The 12501-nt window shown below is 41.7% G+C and overlaps 1 long non-coding RNA gene across 1 annotated transcript in view; it reads right to left on the bottom strand.

The window, feature by feature from the left end:
- The window catches only part of LOC138769734 (uncharacterized), a 189763-nt gene that overhangs the window by 119730 nt on the left and 57532 nt on the right, over window positions 1-12501 (bottom strand). Inside the window, exon 3 of the long non-coding RNA XR_011359299.1 lies at window positions 1338-1489. This is a non-coding gene — a long non-coding RNA (uncharacterized lncRNA). The remainder of the gene's footprint in view (window positions 1-1337; window positions 1490-12501) is intronic.

Genomic DNA, 12501 nt, shown 5'->3' with positions numbered 1-12501 from the left:
AAATCAACACTAGTGATGAGCGAACATCCCAATTTTCCCAAGTGTACGCCGAAGATTCACGATCAAATTATGAACATAAATTAGAAGGGTACGTTTCAGTCTAGCAGTACACACTTGCGTACGTATCAGATCAGGTGCGGTGTAAAATACGTAATATTGAAAATTAACAATAACTACAAATCAGTAGTAGCAAGATAACAGATATTATCCCACACTCTAAGTATACAGCCATATACCGGATATATAATTGTTTTTTAAAATAATAAAATTAAAGGGCTGGTCAACGCCTTTACAGGAAGTAGACTGTGCAAATCAGTAGTAGCAAGATAACAGGTTTTATGCCACACTCACAGTATACAGCCGTATACACAATCAGTATTTGTCTGAACACACTGCCTGTCTCACAGCAGCTTCTAAATATATGGTTTTTATACTTTTAGCCCTAACAAGGGCTTTTGGGAGTCCCTTCCTACCTAACTTCACCTAAAAGCTTTCTCTCCCTGGTATACAGCCTGTCCCTCTCTAGCTCCAAACAGCAAGTGACACGAATCTGAAATTCACTTTTCTTATATTTAGGAGGTGACTTAATTTAGCTAGCCAATCACAGTTTGAGGTTTTTTTTAATCCTGCCTATTCCTAGTGCCTGTCCCTGCCCCCTGCATGTTTATTGGCTGGAAATAAAATCGAATCGAATTTTTACTGCGTTATCGTTCGAATATTCAAACACAATCGAATAGCACGAATAGCATACTATTCGATCGAATAGCTATTCTATGGTATTTGCTTATCACTATTTCTAAGGTTTTACAGACCAAGATTCAAATTCTACTCAGATTTAGTGTGGACTGTGGATTTAAAAAGTTCTATCCACTTTGCAGCTACTGTAAACGCTGTGGATTTTCTGCTACATGTTGCTGTACCCGTACGATAGCGCCGGGTCACATCATCGTTATCACACAGGGTGGGTGAAGGTCTACTGCTTTAACTGTCTTGTCTATGAGTAACGATAAATAATAGATTAACAAATAGTGACCTACAACATTGTAAGAAACCGAGAGACGGCGGTGGTCACTAAGCCGCTTCCGAACATCAATACAAATACTTTATTTAATGAAAGTATTTCGGCATAGTTATCGATGCTGACCCCAGTTGCATTCATGTGTATGGATAATTTCTGTATGAAAATGAGCAGTCACGAGAAAGGCAATTCAACTTTATGAATCTATGAACCATCACTGGATTGTTAACATCGTCTGTAATCATATTCTTGCTCGCACACAACCAGAACCAAAAGTAATGCTGGATTCTTCATTCACGTTCAATTACTTTTTAATTACCTTATCCACCAAGAGACATCCCCATCAGAAGATTGGTATCTATATTGTAAGAGTCACATGACCTCCGGAGTCCTGCAATAAGTCGCCTGATATGATTTCCACTGCCATATGCCAGAGCCAGATAGTACAGTGAATAGTCTGATACACGGGACCTAAATATCAAGATAAAGAAAAAAAATTAAAAGATCTATTTCCTATTGCCGAAACACGCAGCTTATTCCAACAATGAGAAAGCAGATGTGCTGATAGCAGAGTAGCAAAGTTTTCTTAAAGGAGAAGTCTGGTCAAAATAATTTTTTTATGTTATTACTTATGGAAAGTTATACAATTTTCTAATCTACATTAATTATAGGAAATGCTCATAAACTGTTATTTCCCTTAATTTAGTGTATCAGGAAGTGTTAGAATTCTCTCAGAAGCAGTGACGTCACGACGAATGGTGTAATTCCTATGGAGTGTCCAGCGCCCCGCCCTATATATAGAAGTCAATGAGCACCATTGACTTCTATATATAGTGCGCCCCTGCTGGACACTCTATTGAATCATTTGATGTGTATGCAATGTAATGTTATGTACTGTACTTTGTGATTGAATACATTTATGGAATACTTTGGGGAGCAAGTGTCCTTGCTCCCCAAAGTATCCCATAAATGTATTCAATGAATACATTTGCAGGGCACCGAGCAGGGAGGGAATGAAGTGCCATCTACCTCCCCCCTCCCTCCCTGCTCGGTGCTGGGCACATATACACAGTACTACTCCCCCATTATTTGCAGATAAAGGGGGAGTAGTACCTGTGCTATCTATGCCCATCTTATTGCCGCCGCTCACACAAGGGCCGCTCTTCATGCCCCCTCCTCCTTCGCTCCCCCTCCTCCTCCCGGCTTCAAACTAACTATCGCGCCGCTGACTCCCCGCCGCCCGCTCCTCACACTATCCCGCTGACAGCCGCCGCTCTCTGCTCCTGCATACCGGCCGCGTCAGCCCTCCCCCACCCCCGCCGGGGACACCAGAAAGCTCCCGGTGCTTCCTGGTGTCCCCGGCCGGGGTGGGGGAGAGCTGACGCGGCCGGCATGCAGGAGCAGAGAGCTGCGGCTGGCGGCGGGATAGTGTGCGGAGCGGGCGGGTGGGAGTCAGCAGCGCGGGCGGCGGGGAGTCAGCGGCGCGATAGTTAGTTTGAAGCCGGGAGGAAGAGGGGAAGCGGAGGAGGAGGGGACATGAAGAGCGGCCCTTGTGTGTGCGGCGGCGATATGATGGGCATAGATAGCACAGATACTACTACCCCATTATCTGCAAATAATGGGGGAGTAGCACTGTGTATATGTGCGCAGCACCGAGCAGGGAGGGAGGGGGAGGTAGATGGCACTTCTCTCCCTCCCTGCTCAGTGCCCTGCAAATGTATTAATTGAATACATTTATGGGATACTTTGGGGAGCAAGGATACTTGCTCCCCAAAGTATTCCATAAATGTATTCAATCACAAAGTACAGTACATAACATTACATTACATACACATCAAATGATTCAATAGAGTGTCCAGCAGGGGCGCACTATATATAGAAGTCAATGGTACTCATTGACATATATATATATAGCGCCCCCTGCTGGACACTCCATAGGAATTACACCATTCGTCGTGACGTCACTGCTTCTGAGAGAATTCTAACACTTCCTGATACACTAAATTAAGGGAAATAGCAGTATATGAGCATTTCCTATAATTAATGTAGATTAGAAAATTGTATAACTTTCCATAAGTAATAACATAATAGGTAATAATTTTGGCCGGACTTCTCACCTATACTGGGGATTGGATCTTGGGATAACACCTTTAAAGGAGGAGTATATGATTAGTGGGTTCCTGATGGCTAGGACCCCCACCAATCATCATTACAGAGGTTCCTTGTATCATGAGTGAATGAGCAGCTCCAGGTCATTGCTTCATTCACTTTCCATAAGACATTCCAGCACCATACTTATCTACTGCATCTTTTGGCAGCCCTATACCAAGTGAGAAGAGAAGTACACATGCTCGACCACTGCTCCACTCATAGGGGATCAAGGGACCCCCATTTCCTTGTACCCAGAAGTCGAACCCCACTTATCAGATAATAGAAACATAGAAACATAGAAGATTGTGGGCAGAAAAAGACCACTGGGTCCATCTAGTCTGCCCTTTTAGTATTTTCTTTCTTATTATCTTAGGATAGATATATGTCTATCCCAGGCGTGTTTAAATTCTGTTATTGTAGATTTACCAACCACCTCTGCTGGAAGTTTGTTCCAGGTATCTACTACTCTTTCAGTAAAATAATATTTTCTCACTTGCTTCTGATCTTTCCCCCAACTAACCTCTCACTGTGTCCTCTTGTTCTTGAGCTGTTTTTTACTAAAAACACTCCCCTCTTGAACCTTATTTATTCCTTTAACATACTTAAAGGTTTCAATCATGTCCCCCCTTTCTCTTCTTTCCTCCAGACTATACAGATTCAAATGCTTAAGTCTTTCCTGATATGGTTTATGCCTCACATCCTCCACCATTTTTGTAGCCCGTCTTTGGACCCGTTCTATTTTATCAATGTCCTTTTTTAGGTGAGGTCTCCAGAACTGGACACAGTATTCCAGATGTGGCCTCACCAGAGCTCTATACAGCAGGATCACAACCTCCCTCTTCCTACTGGTTTTACCTCAAGCTATACAGCGGGATCACAATCTCTCTCTTCCTACTGGTTTTACCTCTAGCTATACACCCCAGCACATCATTATATATATAGCCCGGCATACCATTATATATACACCCCAGCACACGATTTGCTTTCCCCACTGCCTGGTTGCACTGGTGACTCATTTTAAGGCTGTCAGATATCACTACCCCTAAATCCTTCTCTTCTGAAGTCTTTTCCAACACAGTACTGCCGATGTGATACTCGGACAGAGGATTCCTCCTCCCCAAGTGCATTATTTTACATTTGGAAACGTTAAACGTCAATTTCCACAGTTTGGACCACTTTTCTAGCAAAGCTAAATCATTTTCCATATTACTGGACACCTCCAGGAATATCTACCCTATTGCACACTTTTGTGTCATCAGCAAACAGACAAACTTTACCTACCAAACCTTCTCCTATGTCACTTACAAACATATTAAAAAGAATAGGACCCAGAACAGACCCTTGTGGCACACCACTTGTAACCAGTCTCTGCTCGGAATATGCACCACAACAACCCTCTGATATCTATCCTTCAGCCAACCACAAATCCACTGATCTATCCTTCAGCCAACCACAAATCCACTGAACTATCCAGGGATTAAGTCCAATTTTCTCCACCTTCTCTATCAGCTCTTTATGGGGAACTGTATCAAAAGCTTTGCTGAAGTCCGGATAGGCGATATCCACAGCACCACCTTCATCCAGCACTTTTGTAGCATAATCAAAGAAATCAATGAGATTAGTCTGACATGATCGGCCCTCAGTAAAGCCATGCTGGTTTGGATCCATCAAATTATTTATTCTTAGGTGATCCATTATCTTCTTTTTTAGAAGAGTTTTCATCATTTTCACTACTACAGATGTCAGGCTCACTGGCCTGTAGTTACTGGGCTCTTCTCTACTCCCCTTCTTGTGGATTGGTATAACATTGGCCGTTCTCCAATCATCGGGGACATCTCCTGTTAGCAGGGATTGGTTATACAGATCTGTCAGGGGCGCAGCAATCACTGATCTGAGTTCTTTAAGAACCCTGGGATGGACACCATCTGGGCCCATCGCCTTATTTAACTTTAAACGGGCAAGTTCCTCTGCAACTTCAGCCTCTGAAAACACTGGAGCTGAACCCATATAGCTGGAGGTAATGTTGTGTCCAGTCATCCTGTAATTGTGAAGGCCTCCTTCTGAAAACACTGAGCAAAAGTAACTATTCAAATAGTGAGTGACCACCTTATCTCCATCAATAAACGTATTATCCCCATTACTTATTTTAGTAATGCTGCAGCCATTCTTCTTCTTCCTGTCACTTATATATCTGAAGAAGGTTTTATTCCCCGCAGTAACAGATTTTGCCATTGCTTCTTCTTTTGAGGCTTTAGCAGCATTTATAATCTGCTTTGGCTCCTTCTGTATACTTTTATACGTCTCTCTGTCAGCTTCATGCCCAGTCTCCTTATATTTCATATGCGCTGCCTTTTTTGGATTGAGGATAAATTTGAATATTGAGATAACTCCTTTAATTGTTTATGTTTACTGCCCAGAAGAGTTCACGCCACAGACTGCTCAATGTCAATGCCCTATATCTCGCTACACTGTGATTTAAAGGGGCAGCCTTGTTAAAAAAAAAAAAAAATATTCCAAACAATGCAAGTATCTTACCTAAGCCCCCCTGACAATCTTTGTGTGGTTTTATAGTGGTTCCGCTCATCTGCCTGCCCCATATCTTTTCCTCTTCCTTTGCAGTGCTATCAAACTAAATTTACCAGTTGTTTTTGTGGTACACACTCAGAACGTCCTCTTTTTACCAACCCTGCCTAACCCAACTGCTCACGCTCTGCCCCTTCTCCGCCCCATCACGTCTGTCTCAGAATGTGATACAGTGGTCACATGATCTTTGTCTCCTGAGGGGCAGAAGACAGAGTGGATTGCACAGAGGCCAGTTTTCTTCACTTCCTGGTTGTTGATCAATTACCAGTGCAGCAGAACTGCACAGACAGTGTAATACATTATATAGAGACATCTATATAACTTTCAATGTATTCTTCGATCAAAGCTTATTTTACCTATCCGGTGTTCACCTTTAAGGACAGCTTTCATCAAAAACCTACTACTGACCATATATTAGAGAATCAGAAGTTATAATAAAAGACAAAATTCTCTATCAATTACTACTCAGCTCTCACTTAGATAGCCGCAAAGCAGTCTGGATGGGATTTGCAGCCATCTGAATGAGGCTTGGCACAGATATTGTTATCTTTCCATCATGTTGCTGCAGACATGTTTGCAAAGTGACAACATGATCTGCCTTCACTCTTATGCATCGGCTTCTCAGCAACTGCATCTATTATAACAGTACATGCTGAGAGATTGATACTGCAGACATGACAACCTTTATGGAAATCACAGCTTCAATATCATTAGTATCTCAAGGTAAACAAAAAAAAATATTTTTTTTTTTTTTGATTGGGTGGAATGATTTTACCGCTTTCAGTCAATGATAACCCAAAGACACAACATTTCTCAAATAAATTCTATAAAGTAGATGCAGATACCTGCTAATCTGAGACCGGCTTACAGAGCCAATATTATGCCCTAACAGACATATAGTAGTGGCACAGAGGACAATGCACTGAGGTTTATAGTCAATCTGTACTTGATATTAATTGTTTAAAATTTACATTTACATCTACAACAAACATTAACAATGCAAATCAATAACATAACATTACAAGCTGACTGAGTGTTTGGGCGTCCACTTGGCAAATGAGGTTCAATGTGGATAAATGTAAAGTTATGCACCTGGGTACTAATAACCCACATGCATCATATGTCCTGGGGGGAGTTACTCTGGGAGAGTCGCTGATGGAGAAGGATCTGGGTGTACTTGTAGATAATAGACTACAGAACAGCACACAATGTCAGTCAGCTGCTTCTAAGGCCAGCAGGATATTGTCATGCATTAAAACAGGCATGGACTCTCGGGACAGGGATATATTATTACCTCTTTATAAAACTTTGGTGCGGCCTCATCTGGAGTATGCTGTCCAGTTTTGGAATCCGATTCATAAAAAGGACGTTCTAGAGCTGGAGAGGGTACAAAGACGGGCAACTAAACTAATAAGGGGAATGGAGCATCTTATGGCCCTATTACACCAAAAGATGTCTGACAGATTATCTAACAGATTTTTTCAGCTAAAGTCAGGAACGGACTATAAACATAGAACAGCTCGAAAAGATAAGACTGACATTTCTCCTCTTTTCAAACCCATTCCTGGCTTTGGTTAAAAAAAAAAAATCTGTAAAATAATCCGTCAGACATCTTTTGATGTAATAGGGCCTTTATGGTGCGTTTAGAAAGACAGATTTATCTGACAGATCTTTGAAGCCAAAACCAGGAACAGACTATAAAAAGGGATCAGGTTATAAAGGAAACCAGATATTTCTACTCTTTTCAAATCCATTCCTGGCTTTGGCTTCCAAAATCTGTCAGATAAATCTTTCTGTGTAAATGCACCCTTAGGGTCCATTTACACAGAAAGATTATCTGACAGATTATCTGCCAAAGATTTCAAGCCAAAGCCATGAATGGATTTAAAGAAGAGAAATCTCAGTCTTTCCTTAATGACCTGATCTCTGTTTATAGTCTGTTCCTGGCTTTGGTTTTAAATCTTTGGCAGATAATCTGTCAGATAATCTTTCTGTGTAAATGGACCCTTATGGTGCGTTTACACAGGCAGATTTATCTGACAGATTTTGGAAGCCAAAGCCAGGAATGTATTTGAAAAAAGGAGAAAGCTCAGTCTTTCCTTTATGACACGTTCCCTGTTTATGGTCTATTCCTGGCTTTGGCTTAACAAATCTGTCAGATAAATCTGCCTGTGTAAACGCACCATTAGTTACGAAGAGAGATTAAAATAATTACATTTGTTTAGTCCGGAGAAGAGAAGTTTAAGTGGAGATATGATTAACTTATTTAAATATATAAATGGCCCCTACAAGAAATATGGGGAAAAGATGTTCCAGGTAAAACCCCCTCAAAGGACAAGGGGGCACTGCCTCCGCCTGGAGAAAAGAAGGTTCAGACGCCGGAGGTGACAAGCCTTCTTTACCATGAGAAATGTGAATATGTGGAACCGTCTACCACAGGATCTGGTTACAGCAAAAACAGTAGAGGGCTTCAAAACCGGCCTAGACAAGTTCTTAGAGCAAAATAATATTAATGCATATGTATAGAACCTACCATGATCTGTCCCCTTCCCTGTAACCATCCCCTCCTTGTATATCCCCCTTCCCTGTATCCATCCCCTCCTTGTATACCCCCTTCCCTGTATTCATCCTCTCCTCGGTTAAACTTGATGGACATGTGTCTTTCTTCAACCATATTAACTATGTAACAAATATATAAAGCGCAAAGAAATATAATGCAATACAGCCATGTAATAGGTGAATCACTAACCCGGGAAAAGAGAAAGGAAATGGGAAGGAGTGGATGTAGAGGGCAACTGCATTAGGCCATAGATTTCAGATCACATCAGACCCCTCAGGCCTTATCCATACATCAGTTTATCCTGTCCGTAAATCAGGATCCTCGGTTACGGACAGAGAATGGACCTATTGATTCCTATGTGGTCATCCACACATCCGTTTTGAAAATTGACCCATTTTTGACCACTCATCTATTCTGTTCACACGTACAGGATCTGCAGCAGATTTGATGGCGCAGATTTGAAGTTGCAGATTCAATTGAAAGTAACTCTAGGCCATCAAATCTGCTGCGGATCTGCTGCAGATCTGCTGCAGATTTAAATCTGCGTCATCAAATCTGCTGCAGATCCTGTAAGTGTGAACGCACCCTAAGGGCCCTATTCCACAGAGCAATAATCGGCCCGATTCAGCGGATTATCGCTCCGTGGAATAGAGACAACGATCAGCCAGTCATCGCTGTCATCGGCTGATCGTTGATATAGGTTAGGACCTAGATTTGTCGGGCACCGACCGTGCACCGCTACGTGTAATAGCGGTGTGTGGCCAGCGACTGACTATATACATTACCTATGCAGGGTGCAGGGCTCCTCTTCTTCTGCTTCTCCCGGGTCCCGCGCGCTCCTCCAGCGTCAGAGCGTCCTGTCTCAGCTCAGGCCGCTCAGCCAATCACTCAGGCCGCTCAGGCATTTAACTGGCCAGGGCCAGTGATTGGCTGAGTGGCCTGTCAGCCGAGACAGGCCGCCCTGACGATGGAGGAGCACGCGGGACCCGGGAGAAGCAGAAGAAGAGGAGCCCTGCACCAGTTAAGCTAAGGCTGCAAGGACATCGGTAACAATGTCCCTGCAGCCCTTGTTTAACGATAATCGGGAATACTACCCTAAGGGTGCCTTCACACACACTGGATCTGCAGCAGATTTGATGGTGCAGATTTGATGCTGTGTTCAGTTATTTAGATCAAATCAGCTGCGGATCGGCTCGGTATCTGCAGCAGAAAATTCACTGCGATACGGTGTGTGTGAAGCTACCAAGGAGTAGGACCTGCACTTACACGGTCCATTTTTGCATAACAGAAGCTCCAACAGTTTTCAACAGAAAACACAGGGATGCATTGTCCGTGTGCTGTCCGTTTATTACTGAAGCATTGCCTGGTAAACCCTAGGAAGGCTCCACCCTATGGCCATTTACTGTGGATCCACAAAAAAGGATGCAAAACTGATGCTATACTGATGGTTTCTCTAGGACATCAATGATCCGGATTTCTGAAGTCTGAAAAGAAAAAATGATGTGAGGTTAAGGCCTTAGGGTTTGTTCACAGTTTATTTTTTCTGAGGATGGAAAAAATCTAGGCAATTTATGCATGCATATCTGAATGTACACTCCAAAAAAAAAAAAAAAAGAACATGCACTGCAATTCACAGTGTGACTTTCTATTAAAACCAATAGGCATGCTTTGCACAATTTTTCCATCAGACAATTTGCATATTTTGCAATATTAATATACATGATGGAAACCTCTGTGTGAACAGAGCCTAAGGGCTTATTCCCATGCTTCCTAATCCAGAGAGGTTATGGAGAATGAAGCTGCGACGTGGACTCACAGCTCTCTTGTGCGGCTGTATGAGTACATTTCCACTGAGATTTAAACATTTACAGCTCTCCCTGTTTTATATTAATACATGGCACAGGGAGAGCTGCAAGTCCACGTCGAATAAACCCTAACAGCTGCAGCCTCTGAACGAAGGTGTGCTCTATTAAAGCAGAGGCTGAATCCCCCCACCCTCCCCACAAAGCGATCGCGGAGGGGGATTTCTTGCTTTTGCTGGGCTTCAGCGTCAGAATGATGGAGATCCCGGCTCGGTTAATCTAAAGATCTGGGCTGCAGCAGCCCAGAGCAATAGAGAGCAATTGATCAGTTCTGTATAATTTATACTGCACTGATCTCTATGAGAGATCATTGCAGCTGTATTAGAAGTCACCCAGGTTGACTTCAAATTAATGTGTAGGAAAAAAAAAAGTTTATATTAATTTAAAAAAAAATCCCCTTCCCTAATAAAAATAAATAAATGAACATATTTGGTACTGCCACGTGCGTAATCGCCCAAGCTATTAAATTATCACATTCCTGATCTCACACGGTAAACGGCGTATGTGCAAAAAAAACCACCAAAGTGCAAAATTGCGCATTTTTGGTCATATCAATTCCAGAAAAATTATAATAAAAAGTGATCCAAAAAGTCTCATTTAAGCAGACATGGTATCGATAGAAAAGTACAGATCATGGCGCGAAAAGACAGGCCCATAGACCAAAAAATAAAAGCATTATAAGAATAGTCATAGAGCAATTTTAAGGAAAATTTAGTTTTATTAAAAGGTTTTAGTTTTTTAAAAGCTGTCAAATAAAAGTTATAGAAACTGCATATTGTTGTAATCGTACCAAGTTAAGGAACATATATAACATGGCAGTTTTACCATAGCGAAAATGGCGTAAACACAACCCCCCCAAATTAAAAAAAAGTGTTTATTTTTCAATTTCACTGCACAAATAATTTTTATCCGGTTTCGCAGCATATCTAATTGAAAAATGAAGTCTGTCATTGCAAAGTACAATTAGTGGTGTAAAAATAAGGGCTCATGCGGGTCTGTAGGTGGAAAAATGCAAGCACTATGGCCTTTTAAGCATGAGAAAAAATGAAAACCCAAAAAAGAAAATTGGCTCCATCCATTTAAAGGGTTAAAGGGGCTATCCAAGATTCGAAAAAACACACCAACTTTTTATGCAAAAAGAGCACCTCCACTGTCCTGAAGTTGTGCATGGCATTACAACCAACTTGGTTCTATTCACTTCAATAGAACTGAGCTGCAAAAACACACCTAACCTGACTACAAAAGTGGTGCTGTTTCTGGAAGAAAGTTGGCAAGTTTTTCGAAGCCTGGAAAAGCCCTTTAAATTGACTGGGTGCCCCATGGGTTGGTCTGAATACCATTATGACAGCTACCTGATGGACGCCAGCAGCACATCCGGGAACATTGATGTATATGAAGCTTATGGTACCAAAAATGACACAAATAACCAATAAATACACATTATCACAATGAAGCCACTTTTATATCATCATTTTAGGACTCTGCTGTCACTGCTAAAAGCATCATTTATGGTCTGTTAAGTGTTCACAAAAACTTCTATTAACAAAAAGATCAATGACCTCTATTTCTTAAACCATCCAAGCGGCAGTAAGCAAGGACATGGAAAATAGCATGGAAATCATAAATAAGGCCCAACGGGATCACTCAACATGCATAAGAATCAGAATGGTGGCTGCAGATTTCTGTCAGAGTCATTATACAGTGCTACAATGACACTGGACTGCTGCTCTCACACAGTGCATAGTCCATGTTGCCGATTTATGCCAGGATACAGGAAAAATAATGCATAATTGTACTTGCAGCGGACCATTTGACTTCTGCAAACTGAATGTACACATTAAAGTGACTAGTAAATAACACCCGATATATTAGATGGGCGACCCTCGACCACGCTCCAGTTCGTCTAAACCTGAATTCTCTGCATTTGATTACCTGTGGCTAAAGAAGTTGGATACAGCCTTAGGGAGTCATGAAAACATGAATACAGCCTATGGACTATGGTTCTATGCATGTCTTTCAGGCAGCCTTAGGTCTGCATCCAACTTCTTTAGTCACCGGTATTCAAATGTCAAGTTTCAAGGTTTGTTAATCTCTACTCACCATATGAATGCCATGGTATATGCCTTTTGACCAGCATCCCTAAATATACCAGTGACAAAAACCAACAACAAAATGTAAAATGTGTAAATGGGGCTTTAAAGGAAATAAAAAAAGAATGGTTACTGTAGATTTTGTTCTTGTTGTAGCCATGTCTGGGAAATATTGGTCTTTTATAACATTCTTTGTAAGTTGCAGGAATACTGTGGCACATGATTTAGGTTTAGTTT

The sequence above is a fragment of the Dendropsophus ebraccatus genome, chromosome 12, assembly GCF_027789765.1.
Source record: "Dendropsophus ebraccatus isolate aDenEbr1 chromosome 12, aDenEbr1.pat, whole genome shotgun sequence".
Taxonomy (NCBI): Eukaryota; Metazoa; Chordata; class Amphibia; order Anura; family Hylidae; genus Dendropsophus; species Dendropsophus ebraccatus.
This window is presented reverse-complemented; position numbering and strand designations above follow the sequence as displayed.